The sequence below is a fragment of the Cynara cardunculus genome (assembly GCF_001531365.2).
Source record: "Cynara cardunculus var. scolymus isolate 2C chromosome LG 2, CcrdV1, whole genome shotgun sequence".
Lineage (NCBI taxonomy): Eukaryota > Viridiplantae > Streptophyta > Magnoliopsida > Asterales > Asteraceae > Cynara > Cynara cardunculus.
The window spans coordinates 10,480,167-10,497,417 of NC_037529.1; the positions used below are offsets into that span (position 1 = coordinate 10,480,167).

The window sequence follows — 17,251 nt, forward strand, 5'->3', positions numbered from 1 at the left end:
ATTTTGTGATTATTGAGAAGTCTCGTGGCAATTTTGTGATTATGAATGTTCAGATTGTAGATCTAATCCAAGAGTTGAGAATTGGTCTTACGAGTCTCATTAAAAACCTTTGGTCTTACATGATCCCAAGTATATATATATATATATATATATATGTGTGTGTGTGTGTGGGGGGGGTGTGTTTTAAAATTCTTTTTCTCAATTTTTGAAAAAGATAAGAAAGTTGGTGTGGTTTGGGTTTCCTGGGTTCGAAACAAACATAAACCAAAGAAAGAAAGAACTAATTTCGTGTTCATATCCGATTTTCGTTGCTATTTTATATCTGCAATATACTTTGTGTTGGAAGGTGAGTTATTACGTTAAAGCATCATTTGATTTGCTTTGATAAGGAACCGTATGGTTTCATGTTTCATACATGGGGTGTTCTAAAATTGATTATATGTTATTTTTAGCATAATAATGGGATTTGATATGTTATTATCAACTGATTGGCAATGATGATCTTTTGATCATGAGATATTATTATCACATCTTTATGATGCGATGTGATTGATTTTATCGCATATGTATGATGCGACGAAATTGGGATTTGAGTTGAAGTGTTATTTTTATCGCATCCTTGTGATGTGATATGATATGATGAATTTATCGCACCACATGAAGTTATGTTTATCGCATCTATATGGTGCAATAAGTGGTGGTAGTCACATGCATGTGATGCGACAAAGGGAGATGCTCGCATCAGTGAGATGCGAGAAGTTGGTTTATGGCATTCAAGGGGTGCGACACGTTGGTTTATCGCATGTGTTGGATGCAATGAGTTGGTTTATCACATTTGTATGATGCGACAAGATTGGTATATCTCATCTTTATGATGCGACAAAATATGTGTTTGCAACTGTATAATGCGATGAATGGGTGATTTTGTCTTATAATGCGAGAAATTTGTTATATCACTTATATGCTGTGATAAAAAGAGGTTTGATGAAGTAAATGTTATTTTATTATTATTTACTTAAAAATGGGTTTTCCAAAAGATAATTTGATGATTTTCACCCTGTAATAGCAATCAAAGGGAATTACTTACTAGACCTTATGGTCTAACTCTCATTTTGTTTTTAAAAATGTGCATTATAGGTTGAGTACAAATGGAAGTTAAAGGGAAGAGAAATATGTGAAGGGATTATTAATGTTTTACATTTGTGGATTTTTTGGAAGATGATTATGTGCATGTATCTGAGAATTTGTTATATATGCAAGTCATGTATTTGGTGGAAATAAAAAGTTTGTAGTTACTTTTGTATGTAGCAATTTGTATATATTGGGAACAATGTGTAATATTTGTATTTCATGTTATATGGAATATGTGTTTTAGGCAAATGGGAGTTGGGATGTTACAAGTTTGGTATCAGAGCCTGAATTTAAGAGATTTAGGTATTTAGCATAATATTTAGACTTAAACTATATTATTTGCATATTAAGGGTCCCTGATAATTATAAAACCTTTGGAAATAAATATAATTGGGTTAAAAGAATGATATGTAAGATAAATTCAAATTACAACTGGCCAATATAATCATGGGTTTACACATACATATTTGTGTTTGAATACCTTATTATATTTGGGAATGTGATTATGTGAATATTAATTTTTTGTGAATTATTAGGTGGAAAGTAATTCGAGAAGGTCTAAAAGGATTGCACTGATTAATCTAGAGGAAAGAGATAGTTCCCCTGAAAATATTCAAGAGAACCTATATGTTGGTCGGGATAGAGGCAGAGGTAGAGGCAGGGGGAAAGGCAGAGGTAGAAGTGTTATTCCTTAAATTCATCCTGATCATGGAGAGTCAATCCAAAGAAATGCTAATGAGGAACAGGAAAGAACCAGACTCATGGGTCGAGAGCATACTCAATATCTTGAGTACGTTACTCGGGATATGTTTGTAGAGGAAATGGGTAAGCTCCGAAATACCCTAACATCTATACTGGGAATTCTTGCTCGAGTGGAAACTGAAAGAGTTGAAATAAATCCTCAAATTCATACTTCTAATGAGAGAGAATGTAACATTAAAATGTTTTTAATAAGCAAACCTCCTACGTTTTCTAGTGAAAAAGACCCAATAAAAGTTATGTGTTGGTTGAAGGAAATTGAATCAGTCTTCAATACTAGTTAATGTTTATATGAAGATCGTGTTCGATTTGTTATTTCCATGCTTAAATCTAATGCTCTATATTGGTGGGAGGTTAAATTATTGTCTAAACCAAATATTTTGCAAACAATGTCGTGGACGGTGTTTACAGACAGGTTTAAAGAACAATTCTGCCCTAAAGTCTAATATTTATTTTTCAATTAAACTAGCTCTTTGTAAGATCCCAATAAATGTAGATATTCAAGATTTAGGTTGAGATTATAGAAAGATGGTAAACATGAACATGATGAAAACCGGTCAGATTCATTTATTCATGAAAACAGAAAGTACAAAGTTATCTCAATCTTTTAGACGACTTTCATGTAAAATGAAATAGAATGAACAACCCTAAAATCTTAACCCATGACACCTATATATAGGTCATTTACAAGACAAATAGCCTAAGCCCATAAACTCCCTAAAAGCCCAAAATACAAAATCTTTATAAAAAATTCATAAAATTAGAGGCTAATTTTATTTAACAATCTCCCCCTCGTTTTATAAATAAGCATCACCATATAAACTCCCCCTTGATTTAGTTAGTATCTCTTATGTTCCACTCTTCAAGTCTTTAAGACTTTACAAGCTCCCCCTCAAATGTAGGCTCATATTCTTGAAAACCTGAGACAATTTGCACTTTTTGTCCATCTTTCATGACTTAATTTCATTGTTGTTTTTTACCATCAAGGAGCCTGATAGAGAAAAAACATGAAACATGCACATTGAACTTCAGCCTCTTAGCTTATTAACAAGATTTTATTCAACCATTTGGATGAAAATTGAGTGAGTTGTGCAAGTTCTCCCTCAGATGCGCAAACGATCGTCAAAACAGAAAATTTGACTCTTCAAACCTCGTTCAGTACATGTTCAGCTCCGAACTTTAGACTTGAAAAATAGAGGAGAGATTGACACAAAATATGTCACAAATGTAGCTTAAATCAATGAAGAACGGACAAACGAACACCATTCTGAAATCGAAAGGAGCACGAGTGAAAAGCAATGCTTTCGGTCTAGCATTGTTCTGCAGACTGTGACAGTGAATTAGGCATATCTGCTCATGGAATTTGAAAAAACTCAAACCTTCAAAGTCTTAATCTGTGTTTTAGCGTTCCAATGCAACTGGAATCATGAATCTTGGAGCTTCGAGTTAAAAGTTGTGCCCAAAAAGCTACAGTAGTGCAAAGTTGACAACAAACTTTTAAAATATCGGGATATGGGTTATGGTTAACCGTGAGCTCTGGTCCACGTGAACTCTGGTCCATCGAGAGATTTGGTCCATCACGAACATATGAAGAGCACCAATTACGTATAGAGCTATGGTCCATATAACCAGAGCTTTTGGTTTATCGAAGCAGATCATACCTCTTTCTGATTTGAGGCTATCTCTAGTCCGTCTTAGGTTTTACTCTAGTCCATTATGACCAAAGCTCTGGTCCATATAACCAATTCCTCTTATCTACCTCTGGTCCCCCTTGTGTTCTACCCTCTAGTGTTATGTGATACACGAATCAACATAGAAAGTTTATGTCCAACAACTTTATACCAACTTTCACACACTCAAAAATAAAAAGTGCGCATTGGTTCATCATATGTTCAAAGAATCTGAAATCACCTTCTTTGGAGATCAAACGAATAAGATATGATATATGTACCACAGTCGCACAGATCTGTCCAACAGTTTTGCATCAGCACACTGTTGTCCACTTCAATAATGTGTATGAGCCTTCTACTATTTGAATCTTTGAATGATCAAAACATACAACTTTTGTATCCATCTGTTTTTCTATCTAGGGCCTCTTTAATCGTTTCAATTGGTGCCTTGATGAGTGAGATATAATCAATTTACTACAACATCATTTTCATATTTTCATCATAGTCGATCTCCATTAAACTTTTTAGAACAAAATTTACAAATAATCAAGTTTCTGATTGATCATTTCAAAAAGTTGATTCTAAGCAATTAAAGATCTAAAATCCTTTTAAGATATGACTTTGAACAACCAAAATAGAATCAACTCACAAACATTTCATCAAACATGTAGAGTGCAGACCATATTGTGTAAAGAATCAAGAGCATCTAACCTAAATCTTCTTCATCAATCAAACACGAGATTGAATCCCAAACAAACTCAAAACAGCCTTCAAATGAAAAATAGCACATAAATGATACCTTGAGTTTTACCACGTATGATTGACCATTCTTGAACATCCAAATCACGAATTTAATCTTCAATTATTGCCATAGATGACCGATTGAAGTAGATTTACTTCAATTGGCTCTGATACCAAATGTAAGATCCCATTTTGACAACAATTGAGAAAACTCCATAGACATGTAGATATTAAAGATTTAGATTGAGATTAGAGAAAGATGATAAACATGAACATGATGAAAACTGGTCAGATTCATTTATTCATGAAAACAGAAAATACAAAGCTCTCTCAATCTTTTAGACGACTCTCATGTAAAATGAAATAGAATGAACAACCCTAAATTCTTAGCACATGACACCTATATATAGGGTCATTTACAAGACAAATAGCCTAAGCCCATAAACTCCCTAAAAGCCCAAAATACAAATCTTTACAAAACATTCATAAAATTAGGGGCTAATTTTATCTAACACTCTTCAGGTTAAAGAAAAGATCTAATGAGTCTTAAAAGAGGCAAACGGCTTAGAAACAATAGACTCGTCCCTAGTCTATTGAGAACGATGTAGATGTCCAAGCTCCTATTGAGAATGATGTAGATGCTCGAGCTCCTTCCTAAACATGTAAAAAATTGCCACAAACAAAGAACATGTTCGCATTATTGATGTCAGTGAGAAGTTTTATTGTTGTATAAATACATATTCAAAGCTCAAGATTTTGAAAACGAGATTGTTTAGAATATTGTTGGTTTACAAGAGTATCTCCAAAATAGATAATTAAAAGTGAAAATTATTAAAAAAAAAATGATTTCATCTTCAACGGCTTCTCCAAATTATGCAGCGCACCATGTCATTTCCAGAAGGGACAAAAGATTTTATGGTTTATAGTGATGCTTCAAATTTAGGTATGGGTTGTGTTTTGATATAACGGGCATATGTCATTACTTGTACTTCCAGACAACTAAAGAATCATGAAAAACAATACCATACTCATGATATAGAACTTGCGGTTGTTGTTTTTACCTTGAAGATTTAGAGACATTATCTGCTGAGAACGAAATATCAGATTTATACAAATCAAAAAAGGCTTCAACATTTGTTCAATCAAAGGGAGTTAAATATGAGGCAAAGACGATTGATAGAATTGGTGAATGATTATGACTACAAGATTCTTTATCATCTTGGAAAGGCGAATGTGGTGGCTGACGCACCTAGTCGAAAAAAAAGGAGTGATACAATTAAAGTCATTGCATTACGAGCTAATCTAATCCCTAATATCCTTGATGAGATTTTGAGATGTCAGAATGAAGTGGTTAAAGATGAAAATGTAAAGCAGAAAGAATCAGAGGAATATTAACAAACCTAATAAAGGAAGATCGTGGAATTTTTATGCTTGGAAGGTAGAATCTGGGTGCCTCATTTCAGTAACAGTCTTGAATTAATATTGAATGAAAGTCACAAATCTCGATATTCAATTCACCCAATTACTAACAAGATGCACAGAGATTTGAAACCATTTTACCGATGGTCGAGATTGAAAAAGAATATTGCACAATATGTAGAACGGTGTCTGACGTGTCAACAAGTAAAGATAGAACATCAACGACCCTACGGAAATCTACAATCATTAGAAATTCCAATATGGAAGTGGAATCATATAACGATGGATTTCATAACAAAGCTGCCATGAACTCTGAAAGGGTATGATGCTATCTGGGTGAATGTAGATCGTTTGACTAAGTCTGTACACTTTCTACCAATTAAAGAGGCATATCCATTGGAAAGACTTGCGAGAATTTATATTGATGAGATCGTGACTCGACACGGTGTCCCATTGTCAATTATTTCAGATAGGGACAACTGATTTAACTCGAAATTTTAGGGAAGCTTTCAAAAAGCAATGGATCCAAATTCGATTGAGTATGGTGTATCACCCGCAGACTGATGGGCAAAGTGAACGAAAGATACAAACATTTTAAAATATATTGCGAGCTTGTATCATTAACTTTGGGGGTTCATGGGAAAATCATTTACCATTAAGCAAGTTTGCCTATAATAACAATTATCATTCTAGCATTCAAGCGGGACCTTATGAATTTCTATAAGGTAGAAAGTGTTGAACATTGTTGTGTTGGAATGAAGTGGGGGAGAAACAGTTAGCCGGTCCAGAGATAGTTTAGTTAACGATAGAAAAGATAAGTCGAATTCGGGAACGAATAAAGACAGATCAGGACCGACAAAAGAGTTATGCCGAGAAGCGTTGCAAGCCAATTGAATTTCAGGTGGGAGATCATGTGATGTTGAAAGTTTCACCTTGGAAGGGGATTGTGCGTTTCAGGAAAAAGGGTAAACTGAGCCCGAGGTACATTTGACCATTCTTAATCAATAACAGGTCGGTGAAGTAGCGTATCAATTAGAGCTACCAGAGGAGTTCAGTGCTATTCATAACACTTTTCATGTTTCTAATTTGCAAAAGTGTTTGGTTTATCCGATATGGCCATATCGTTACCTGAAATTCAGATTGATGAAAATCTGAGTTTTGAAGAAACCCAGAAGCCATCACTGATCAGAAAACTAAAGTACTGATAAATAAAGAGATTAGTCTGGTGAAAGTTCAGTGGCGATTTCATAAGGGACAAGAAGCCACGTGGGAGTTATAATTTGATATGAGAACGAAATATCCTCGGTCATTCGACTAATTGAATTTTGGGATGAAATTTTTTGAGGAGAGGATAATGTGATAACCGGGTTTTGATTAAAGAAAGTTTTAGGGTTGTTTTTAAAATTTCTGAAAGTTAAGGGATGTGTTTTGAAAATTTGTTTAAAATATCACTTATACAACCGCCTCTTCTATTATATGTATATATGTGTTTCTTTTTAGGTGATTTTGGATAAGAAAAAGTTGGTGTGTGTATGTGTTTACTTCCTGATCAGAAGAAGAAGAGTATCGATTTCGTGTTGCTTATCTGATTTTCGTTGTTGGTTTAAATCTGCTATCCAATTGTGATTACAAGGTGAGTTTATATTTCAAAGTTTTGTTTGAAATGCTTTTATATGGAACCGTAAGGGTTCGTATTTAGGTGTTTGTGAAAATGATTATATGTTATTTATTAGCATAATCTGGATTCTGTTATATTATTGTCAACTAATTGGAATAAGAGTGGCATAATCAGGAAAGATGTATTTTGGGATAAGGATGACATAATCAGGAGAGACATATATTAAGATAAGAGTGGCATAATCAGAGAGGTGTATATTTGAAATAAGGGTGGCATAATCAGGAGAGACATATACTGGGATAAGAGTGGCATAATCAACTGTTTGTTAAAATGAAATTTTTGTCATATGGGAACTGTTATCGCATCTATATGATGCGATGAAGATGGTTATCCCACCTTTATGATGCGATAAGATGGTGTTATCGCATCCTTATGATGCGAGGAATACGTTTACCACATCTGTTGTATGCGTGTAATGATGTTTATCGCATCAATGTGATGCAAGGAAAATGAATATTGCATCCTTGAGATGTGACAAGTGGGGTTATCGCATGTGTATGATGCGACAAAATATGTTATCGCATCAATGAGATGCGACAGGTTGGTATGTTATATGTTTGATGCGATAAATTTGGTACTTCATGGGTTTGATGCGATGAATTTGGTACTTCATAGGTTTGATGCGATGAAATGGGGTTGTCTCATCTATATAATGCGACCAAAAGAGGTTTGATTTTAATAAATGATATTCGCATATTGTTGTTTCAAAGATTTGGTTTTTTAAAAAGTGTTTTGGTGATTTTCGTCCTGTAATAACAACCAATGAAATTACTTACTAGACCTTATGATCTAGCCCTCCTTTCGTTTTCAAAAATGTGTATTACAGGTCGGACACTAGAAGAAGGTAAAGGGAAATGGAAGAAGTTAAAGGATTTGTATAACTTTACATCTGTGGATTTTTGGGAAGATGAATATGTACATGATTTTTGAATTTGTGTTATTCAAGTCATGTAATTATAAGAGCAAAAAGTTTGTAGCTACTTTGTATGTACCAATATGCGTACAATTGCAACCAATGCGTAATATTTGTATTTCATGTTATATGAAATATGTAAATTTTATGCAAATATAAATTGAGGTGTTATAATTAAGGTGAACATTTATTTTAGAACGAATTAAATATAAAATAGAAACCTTAATTAATCTTTTGACATTTTAAAGCTACAATAGTTTTTAAACAAATATAATATGATATAAAAAAAAATATTAATCAAAGCTATCATGTGGTTTACATCAACACAAGCAAATGGATATATGCATCCATGGACTTACCTTTCAAAGTATCAAGAGCCAATCAAAAAGCTTAACTTGTTCATGAGAAATTGTGTGCAAGAATTGGTCCAACACAATCCACTCTACTCATGAGCCACTTAAATTACCATTGATTAAAATAAATAAATAAATAAATACAAAAATAAGAATGGCCAAAACATAATGAGAGTTAACTTCAATTAAACATGATTAAGGATTTTTCTACAATATTATTTTATGATATACAAAAGAAAATTTAATTAAAGTAGTTATTATTAATTTTATCTCTTAGTCATTTCTCTTCCAAAATCACCAAAATATCGCTACGTTTATGAGTGGTAAGTCTGTAATTTACGAAGAGGTTAAAGTGTAAACAAAAGTTTTTGAACTAGGGCCACAAGTGCAGGGATCAAATCTGTAAATTCATCCCAAGTAAGTGGTCGAGTGCCACTTGCGGACTTACATCAATTTTACAGTTTTGGTTCCTACACTTACAAACCTGGTTTAGAAACTTCTTTTTACATTTTGATCCCTCTTCAAGTTCCGATCTAACGACATTTTGATGATTTTACAAGAGAAATGGCTAAAAGATAAAACGACAAGACGAAATTAATTTTTCGAAACAAAATTTGACAAATGTTTCTTTTTTTTAGAAAATCTAATTCAATTTCTAAAATTTTGTAAACAATGTGCATAATTTTTTTTGTAAATACGTAGTATTTCAATCAAAACCTACCAATATCCAACCCAGGAAATTAAAAACATAAATCCAGTAGTTCAAACAAGATGTCCAAATAAAAACATCCATGTTAAGACTGATAAACTATTCATACCAAAAAGGTTATATCCATTAATAAGTTGTAACGAGTTCAACCATAAATAATCTCTTAACCAGCCCATCAAATAAGTGGAAGATTCATCAAACTATGAAACATTACCCTACCATAATGTAATGTGTTTCCAATGCCAATAAAAAGTAACTCATCCAATGGTATCTAACATCCAAAAAACTGCCCAATAAAATGCTTCCCAAACCGAAATATCACACGTACCGCCTCGTCCTGGGCCATCGCACGGAAAACTATAACCGAAATTCTTTTTATCTGGCATTAACTTGGAACCACGTTACACACACACACACACACACACACACACACACATATATATATATATATATATATATCACGGGGCTAGTTTGGTTGAAAACTGTATTTTCATTGCGAATCAGGAACCACCGAGTGCGTGTCTCCTGCTTGGGATATTCATCATGAATGTTTTGAAAAATTCTTGTCCATTATTCATGATTAATATGGACATGTATCACGCCTGGGTGGTTACCAGTTTGCAATAGAAATACGGTTCTCAACCGCACTTTCCTCTATAGATGACTATTTAACTTTAACAAGTTCCTGTGTTTTCAAACCTACTACTAAAATTCAACGTGTGTTTTAAGGAAGCTGAAACAAAACACCTGCTTAATTACACAGCTTATTTGTAAAACTGTGATGAAATTGATGATAAAATAGTAACAAGAATATATAGATTAATTAATTGATGACATATTAGCATTGATTAACGATACATTAAGGATGAAATGAGGGGCGGATACACATGAGGCTGGTAAGGGTCAAAGGCCCCCAACAAAATGCTTCACAAAATTGGTTCAATCTTACTAGACTTGTGATATTTATTTAGGTGGCGTTTGTTTTTTAAAATGTGCTGAAGTCTAAAGTCTGAATTCACTTCTGATTTTTAAAAGGTGATGCTGAAGTCTGAAATATGAATCAGTCATACTGTTTCTTTTTTGCGTCTGAAACATGAAGTTTGAAGATGAGAGATCGAGTGTTGATATGGATCGACAGTTGACAAAGTTGAGAGATGAGAGATCGAGACAGAAGAGTTGATCTAGAGAAATCGAGCGCAAAGAGATCAGAGTAGGTAGGCGACGATTTGAAATAAGAGGTTTCGCAACCACTTAAATTTTCAGACCTAATAAGAGCTTTTAAGCTCTTAATTGGAAAAAAAACAAACACACTGAATCCTCTTATGTCTGACCGATTTAGACTTAAGAGGACATTAAGAGGTTTTTTATTAAAAACAAACAGCCCCTTAGTGTTTGCTATTGGGACCCCAACGCCAAAATAAAAGGCCCCCAACTATGATAAACTTTGTATTTTAATTGGTTCAATCTCACACTTTCTAGTACTCAATAAACAACAACTCAACTTAATACCTACATACTTCTCCTTAGAACTCAACTCAAACCTAATGTTTTAACGATTTAGCGAGCAATGTGTTTACTTGTTTTAAGTGTAAAATGTATAGAATCTATATAAATAGTAGTATAATGTGTCAGTTTAACGAAAATAGTAAAAAAAATAACTGAAAATCGAACCGAATAAATTATCTTTATTTTGTTAATAAAAACGTTTAAGCCGAAAATGAAAACCCGAAACCTTTTTTGGTTTGGACAAATTGTTCGGTTTCAAAAAATTTCGACACTCCTAAGTATGCCCCCAACCATAATAGATAATGGATCCGCCACCGGTTGAAATTAGAGTTAATAAAATAAACCCGAAAATTATTGATAAGAATTGGCCAATATATTGATATCAACTCGATTTAATTTATTACGAATTAACATCTAAATTAAAGAAGACCAAAAGGTTTATATTTTTTTTTGTAAGGGTGTCCGGGCCAAAGCCCGACTAATCCCCGGCAAATTTGGAGGCTAAACATGGCCCCACTTAAATGTCGCCAACACTTCCCTCCCAGGGCTCGAACTCGGGTTCATGACTATGTCATGCCCAAACCTTTACCACTAGGTTGGAAGGTCTTTGACAGGTTTATATTTTCTAGGTACTATAATTGTTCCATGTTATTCCCAAATCAAACAAACAAATCCTCATATTTATGTCAAAATTCAATGTTAATGATTTAAGAATTAAAGCTTCTATTTGCAACAACCAACAACTATGTTAGGCTCGGTAAGTTGTTTAAAACCATAAGAATGGTGTCTGATTAATTTGAGTTTGACTCTAAGGGTTAAAAACGATAATGCTTTTATTGAATAAAATATAAACTTTTGAAGATATCTTAAAATTTTGAAATATATATATAGATATTAATATCAAATTAATTATTTAAAAGTTCTTTTTTTATTGTGTAATTTCTTTATTTAACTTTTTATTAATATTTGATTTAGGTTTGATAACGAAGTAATTTATTTTTGATTTAATTATATATTTTCTTATAAAGATAATAATTAAATATTTTGTTAAAACACAATGATTATTCTAATTATATTTTAGATTTTTTATATTTAAAATGAAATTTTTGTCCAGTGTTTGATTATGTTTATCGACAGTTAGTCACACGAATTCAAACATGGAGCTTTAATAAGTTGTACTTATGCATTATTTACTTGTAATCCTTGAATTTTAAATAATATGCATCAATAAACAGTACTTCATGTATAAAAAATAGTTTTAAAAGATTTTGTCAAATTTTATAATATAGTATAGATAATTAAATTAAGAAGCAATATGCCTATAACATTGATTTTATTAGGGTGCGTTTTACTCAATGTTTGGTAAAATAAGATTGAACATGACATGACTGGTAAAATAATTAATTTACTCATGTTTATATATTTTCTATCTTTTGATTAATTTATTATATAATAATAAAATAATTATTTTTTTAACAAAATATATGATTAGAAAGTTTTCGTCAAAACGGTTAAAATGACACACTAAAATATGAAGCTTATGTAATTTCCAAATTTTATTTTATACCTTTTTTGTATTATGTTTTTATTATTAATATTTAATAGATTACATATAATGACCAAAATATAGAAAATGTATAGAAATAATATTTTAAGAATAGTAAAATGAAAGTTTAAAAAAGATAAAATACAATAAATAAAATGAATGGATAAAGACATTGTTTGGCAAAAATAAGCAAGCTTACTTTTTAGGTATATGTTTGGATGTATGTAAACTAGCTTATTGAAACGCTACGTGAAGTAGCATTTTGATAGTTTATTGTCACTTTTTCCAATTATAACTCTCATTAATATTAATTATTATTAATTATAAATAAATATCAGTAAAATTTAAATACTACTAATATTAATAAATGTTAATTAATATAAACTGAAAATTAATTTTAATTATACATTATACATTAATATTATTTATTAATTATTTACAATAATCATTAAAATGATTCGCAAATAAAAGTGTTAATGTTACAACCAAGCCATAGATTGTTAAAGCTTCCATAAAAGCTAATATAGATTATTTTCAAAATATTATTTTAATTATTATTCAGTATATTTAATCATCAAAACACAAATATAACAATTTTAACAATATTTATGTAACATAAAAATTAAATTTATACTTATTTTGTTTCATAACAATATTTATTACCTTCTTGATTTCTATTATATTGTAATTTAGTATGATTTTTATGAACCCTTTCTTATAAGGGCATAACTTAGTTTCAAATTTCATCATAACAATTTACCCTAACATTTTCATATAACACATATGATTGTTGGTTCTATAAACTTAAAAATATCATAAAATATTTTGTTAGGATGATTGTTTTCCAACATGTAAATTAATTGTATTACAACGAGATTAATGTCTATTATAAAGTTTATGCATTTATATATTATTTATGTAACAATCAAAACTTTAGGTTTAACATATTAAAATAAACAACGATCCTATCCTTAATAATGTACATGATATTGATGGATTAAATTTTACTATTGTTAAAAAATATATATCAATTTATATATATATATATATATATATATATATATTATGTTCATTGATCGGTTGTTCTCTTATGTATTCGATTAATAACATATTAAATATGTGATTAGTCTTTTAAAATTGAAGAATAATGATTTGGAATCAAAGATTCCATTAGTTTTTTTTTTTATTAACCTGAATATCCAACCAATTATACGAGCCGACAAATCTCAAGGCGACCACCTGCTTTGCACATTGTCCCGAGTCACCGCATTTGAACCTCCGTGGTCACAAGGAGATTTTTATTCCTTCTTGAATTTGAACCTGAGACCTCGTGATACTTTTGATTCCATTAGTTTTTAATATTATGCCTCATAGTAAATAAAACTAATGAACTAAAATTACGATTTGAATCATCTATGGAGCTTTTGCCTTGCGTACTTCAAACTATATTACAGCCATTTGATCTAACCTTCAAACACATAGGCCTATGAAATATATATACATACATACATAGAGGGAGAGTTTTACTTGGGGCCGTTTACCAAACACTTATCCGGTAAGTGTTTATCGATAAAATTTAACATTATTATTTACTTGGCGGGTAAGATTTTAGTCCACCAAAACGACATGATATGCAACAATTTACCCGGTAAGCGCAGACTGTGGTAAGAGTCGTCGCCCTCACTTACCGGGTAAGACTCTTGATCCTTACCATATTCATTCGGTGAGGTAATGTTACTTGCTAAGTGTTTACCTGGGTAAGCATTTAGTAAACGGCCATAGACAAGTTTGGTAAAGTTAGTACTATCTCAATACCAGTGTGGTAAGGACAACAAGAAGGAAACAGTTGATGGTTAATAAATTATTGTTTAGGTTATAGGATAACGACTCTTACCCAGATAACCAGTAAATTGTTGCATTCGATATGTTTTGATGTACTAAAATCTCATGCACCAAAATAAATCATAGTGTTGACTCATATAGGTAAGCGCTTACCGGGTAAGCAATTAAGGTATGATGTACCTTCCATATATGATCAATCCAAAGACAGAGAGGGAATAGATGAAAAATATATTTGTTGTATGTGAATGTTATGATGTATTCTATAAGATTGTTATGAATACCTTCACCTTGACACACTACAAAAATGCAGAGTATCAACGAGGGAAAAATCCCTCGCAAATCCCTCGTTGAAAGGGCAATCTGTCGCTGATCCGTCGCTGATACTCTGTCGGTCAAATAGTCGTAGGTAATGCTATCAGCGACAGATCAGTGATGGATATCAGCGACGGATTTGCGAGGGACACTTTCAGCGACGGATCAGCGACGGATAATTTCAGCGACGGATCAGCGACGGATAATTTCAGCGACGGATCTGCGAGGGAACCTTCAGCGACGGATCTGCGAGGATTGCCCTTTAACTGGGCCTTAACCCATTTAACTGGGCTTTGTTCGGTTTTATTGGGGCTTAATCCATTTACCGGGCTATTTTGAGTTTATCGGGCCTTAATGAACTTTATTAAGTTTTATTTCACTTTATTTGGTTTAATGGGCCTTAATGGGCTTTATTCGGTTTAATGAGCTTTATTCGGTTTTATTAATTAATTTTTGTAATATTGTAATAAATAATAAATAATTGAAAATTTAATAATCAATAATTAAAAATTAATAAATAATTAAATTTGTAGTTGTAAAATAATAAAAAATAGCGAAAATCAGATTCCCTCGCTGATCCCTCGCTGATCCGTGAGGGATCAGCGAGGGAATCTGATTTTTGTCATTTCCCTCGCTGATCAGTGAGGGATCAGCGAGGGAATCTGATTTTTGTCATTTCCCTCGCTGATCAGTGAGGGATCAGCGAGGAAATCTGATTTTTGTCATTTCCCTCGCTGATCAGTGAGGGATCAGCGAGGGAATCTGATTTTTGTCATTTCCCTCCCTGATCCCTCCCTGATCAGTGAGAGATCAGCGAGGGAATCTGATTTTTGTCATTTCCCTCGCTGATCCCTCGTTGATCAGTGAGGGATCAGCGAGGGAATTGTCCTATTTTCTTGATTTTCTTATTTTTTTGTGTTACATGTACACATTTATATATTTAGATATTCGTATATTCATTCTCGGTTTTATTGGGCCTTAACCCATTTAACTGGGCCTTAATCCATTTACCGGGCTATTTTGAGTGTATCAGGCCTTAATGAACTTTATTCGGTTTAATGAGCTTTAATGGGCTTTATTCGGTTTAATGGGCCTTAATGGGTTTTATTCGGTTTTATGGGCCTTATTCGGTTTAATTAATTAATTTTTGTAATATTCTAATAAATAATAAATAATTGGAAATTTAATAATAAATAATTAAAAATTAATAAGTAATTAAGTTTGTAGTTATAAAATAAAAAAATTGTTGAAAATCAGTTTTTTGGACAATCCCTCGCAGATCTGCGAGGGATCAGCGAAGGAATAGCCAAAAACTGAATCCCTCGCTGATCTGCGAGGGATTTTTTCCCTCGCTGATGGTGTCGCTGATACCTAGTTTTCTAGTAGTGACAAGAATTCAAAATACACATAGTAACTTATGTGAGTTTTAATATTTATAATCGTAAGCGTACGAGGGTGTAGCATACGAGTCGATATCAAGGTCAGCGAGGCGATGGACTAAACACGAATTTGTCCTGGAGTATGGCTTAGCTACAGGAAACAATCAACTATTTTGATTCGTAGAACTAATTAGACGGAAATAAATAAACAAATGAGAAAACAAGAAAAGCGTAAAACAATTAAACAACGGACATTAGCTAATGTCAACTTCAGACTTTCAGTATTGGTGAGGATTGGTTATGCAAAATCACCTCAACCCTCTTTCGAAGTGGAAAAACTTTTCTAAACTAAGACTCATACTTACTTTGGCAGTATGCGTATCTTTGAAAGAAACATTACGATCAAAACAAATATTTTCTCTAATCTACGTCCCTAACTATTTTCATATTAGGACCATGGTCATTGATTAATTTAGTCTCAAGTCATAATCAAACTGTCGTTCGTATTAAAACTTACCAAATTAACTAAACACCGTTATATAAAATCCGTTTAATCGGACACTATCTTTCGCTATATGAAAAATCAAGTAGTTAAAATTCAATGTTTGTTGTAAAAAGAATTGATCAATACCAAAGTCTTTGTCCAAAAATCCTAAAAGCAAATAAAAATCTCAAAGCTCTCTTTTGTCATTGTTTACCGAGTTTTCTTTGCGCTCGCGATTAGGTGACTTAAAATCGATGAACAATGTAAGACGAAGTTCGTGTGTAGGTACTATTGAGGTCATTATATTAAGCCTAGGTTTTGATGATAGTATAGTCATTAGTCAATGCATGTTAACACTTGATGGTGAACATAGAAAGTTAAGCCTAGGGAATTCTGAATTCATTTTTATTTTTCCACACTTAGGGGCTGTTTGTTTTTTAAAAAAAACCTCTTAATACCCTCTGAAGTCTGAATCGGTCAGACCTYAGGGTATTAAGGGTGTTTGTTTTTTCTTTCAATTAAGAGCTGAATTTGTGTGTTTTTGTCTGAATCGGTTAGATGTAAAAAAACCTCTGAAAACCTCTTAATTTTGGATTCCCCTACCTCTCGATCTCGATCTCTCTCACGCAATCCACAGCAATCGGTCTCTCCACCCGCCACCACTCCGGCACCACCTCCCACCCTTTCTCCACCACACAAATCTCACCTGATCGATCTCGATCTCGCTCTGATTGCTCTCTCGATCTCGCTCTGATTGCTCTCTCGATCTCACAAATCTCACAAATCCACAGCAACGACCACTTCCTGAT

General features: G+C 32.6%; 1 long non-coding RNA gene across 1 annotated transcript; it reads left to right on the top strand.

Annotated features, from left to right (window-relative positions):
- Positions 1–7,218: 7,218 nt before the first annotated feature.
- Positions 7,219–8,459, top strand: LOC112508110. The gene is made up of 3 exons (XR_003068610.1): positions 7,219–7,353; positions 8,014–8,065; positions 8,225–8,459. It is a non-coding gene; the product is annotated as an uncharacterized LOC112508110 (long non-coding RNA).
- The last annotated feature ends 8,792 nt before the right edge of the window (positions 8,460–17,251 follow it).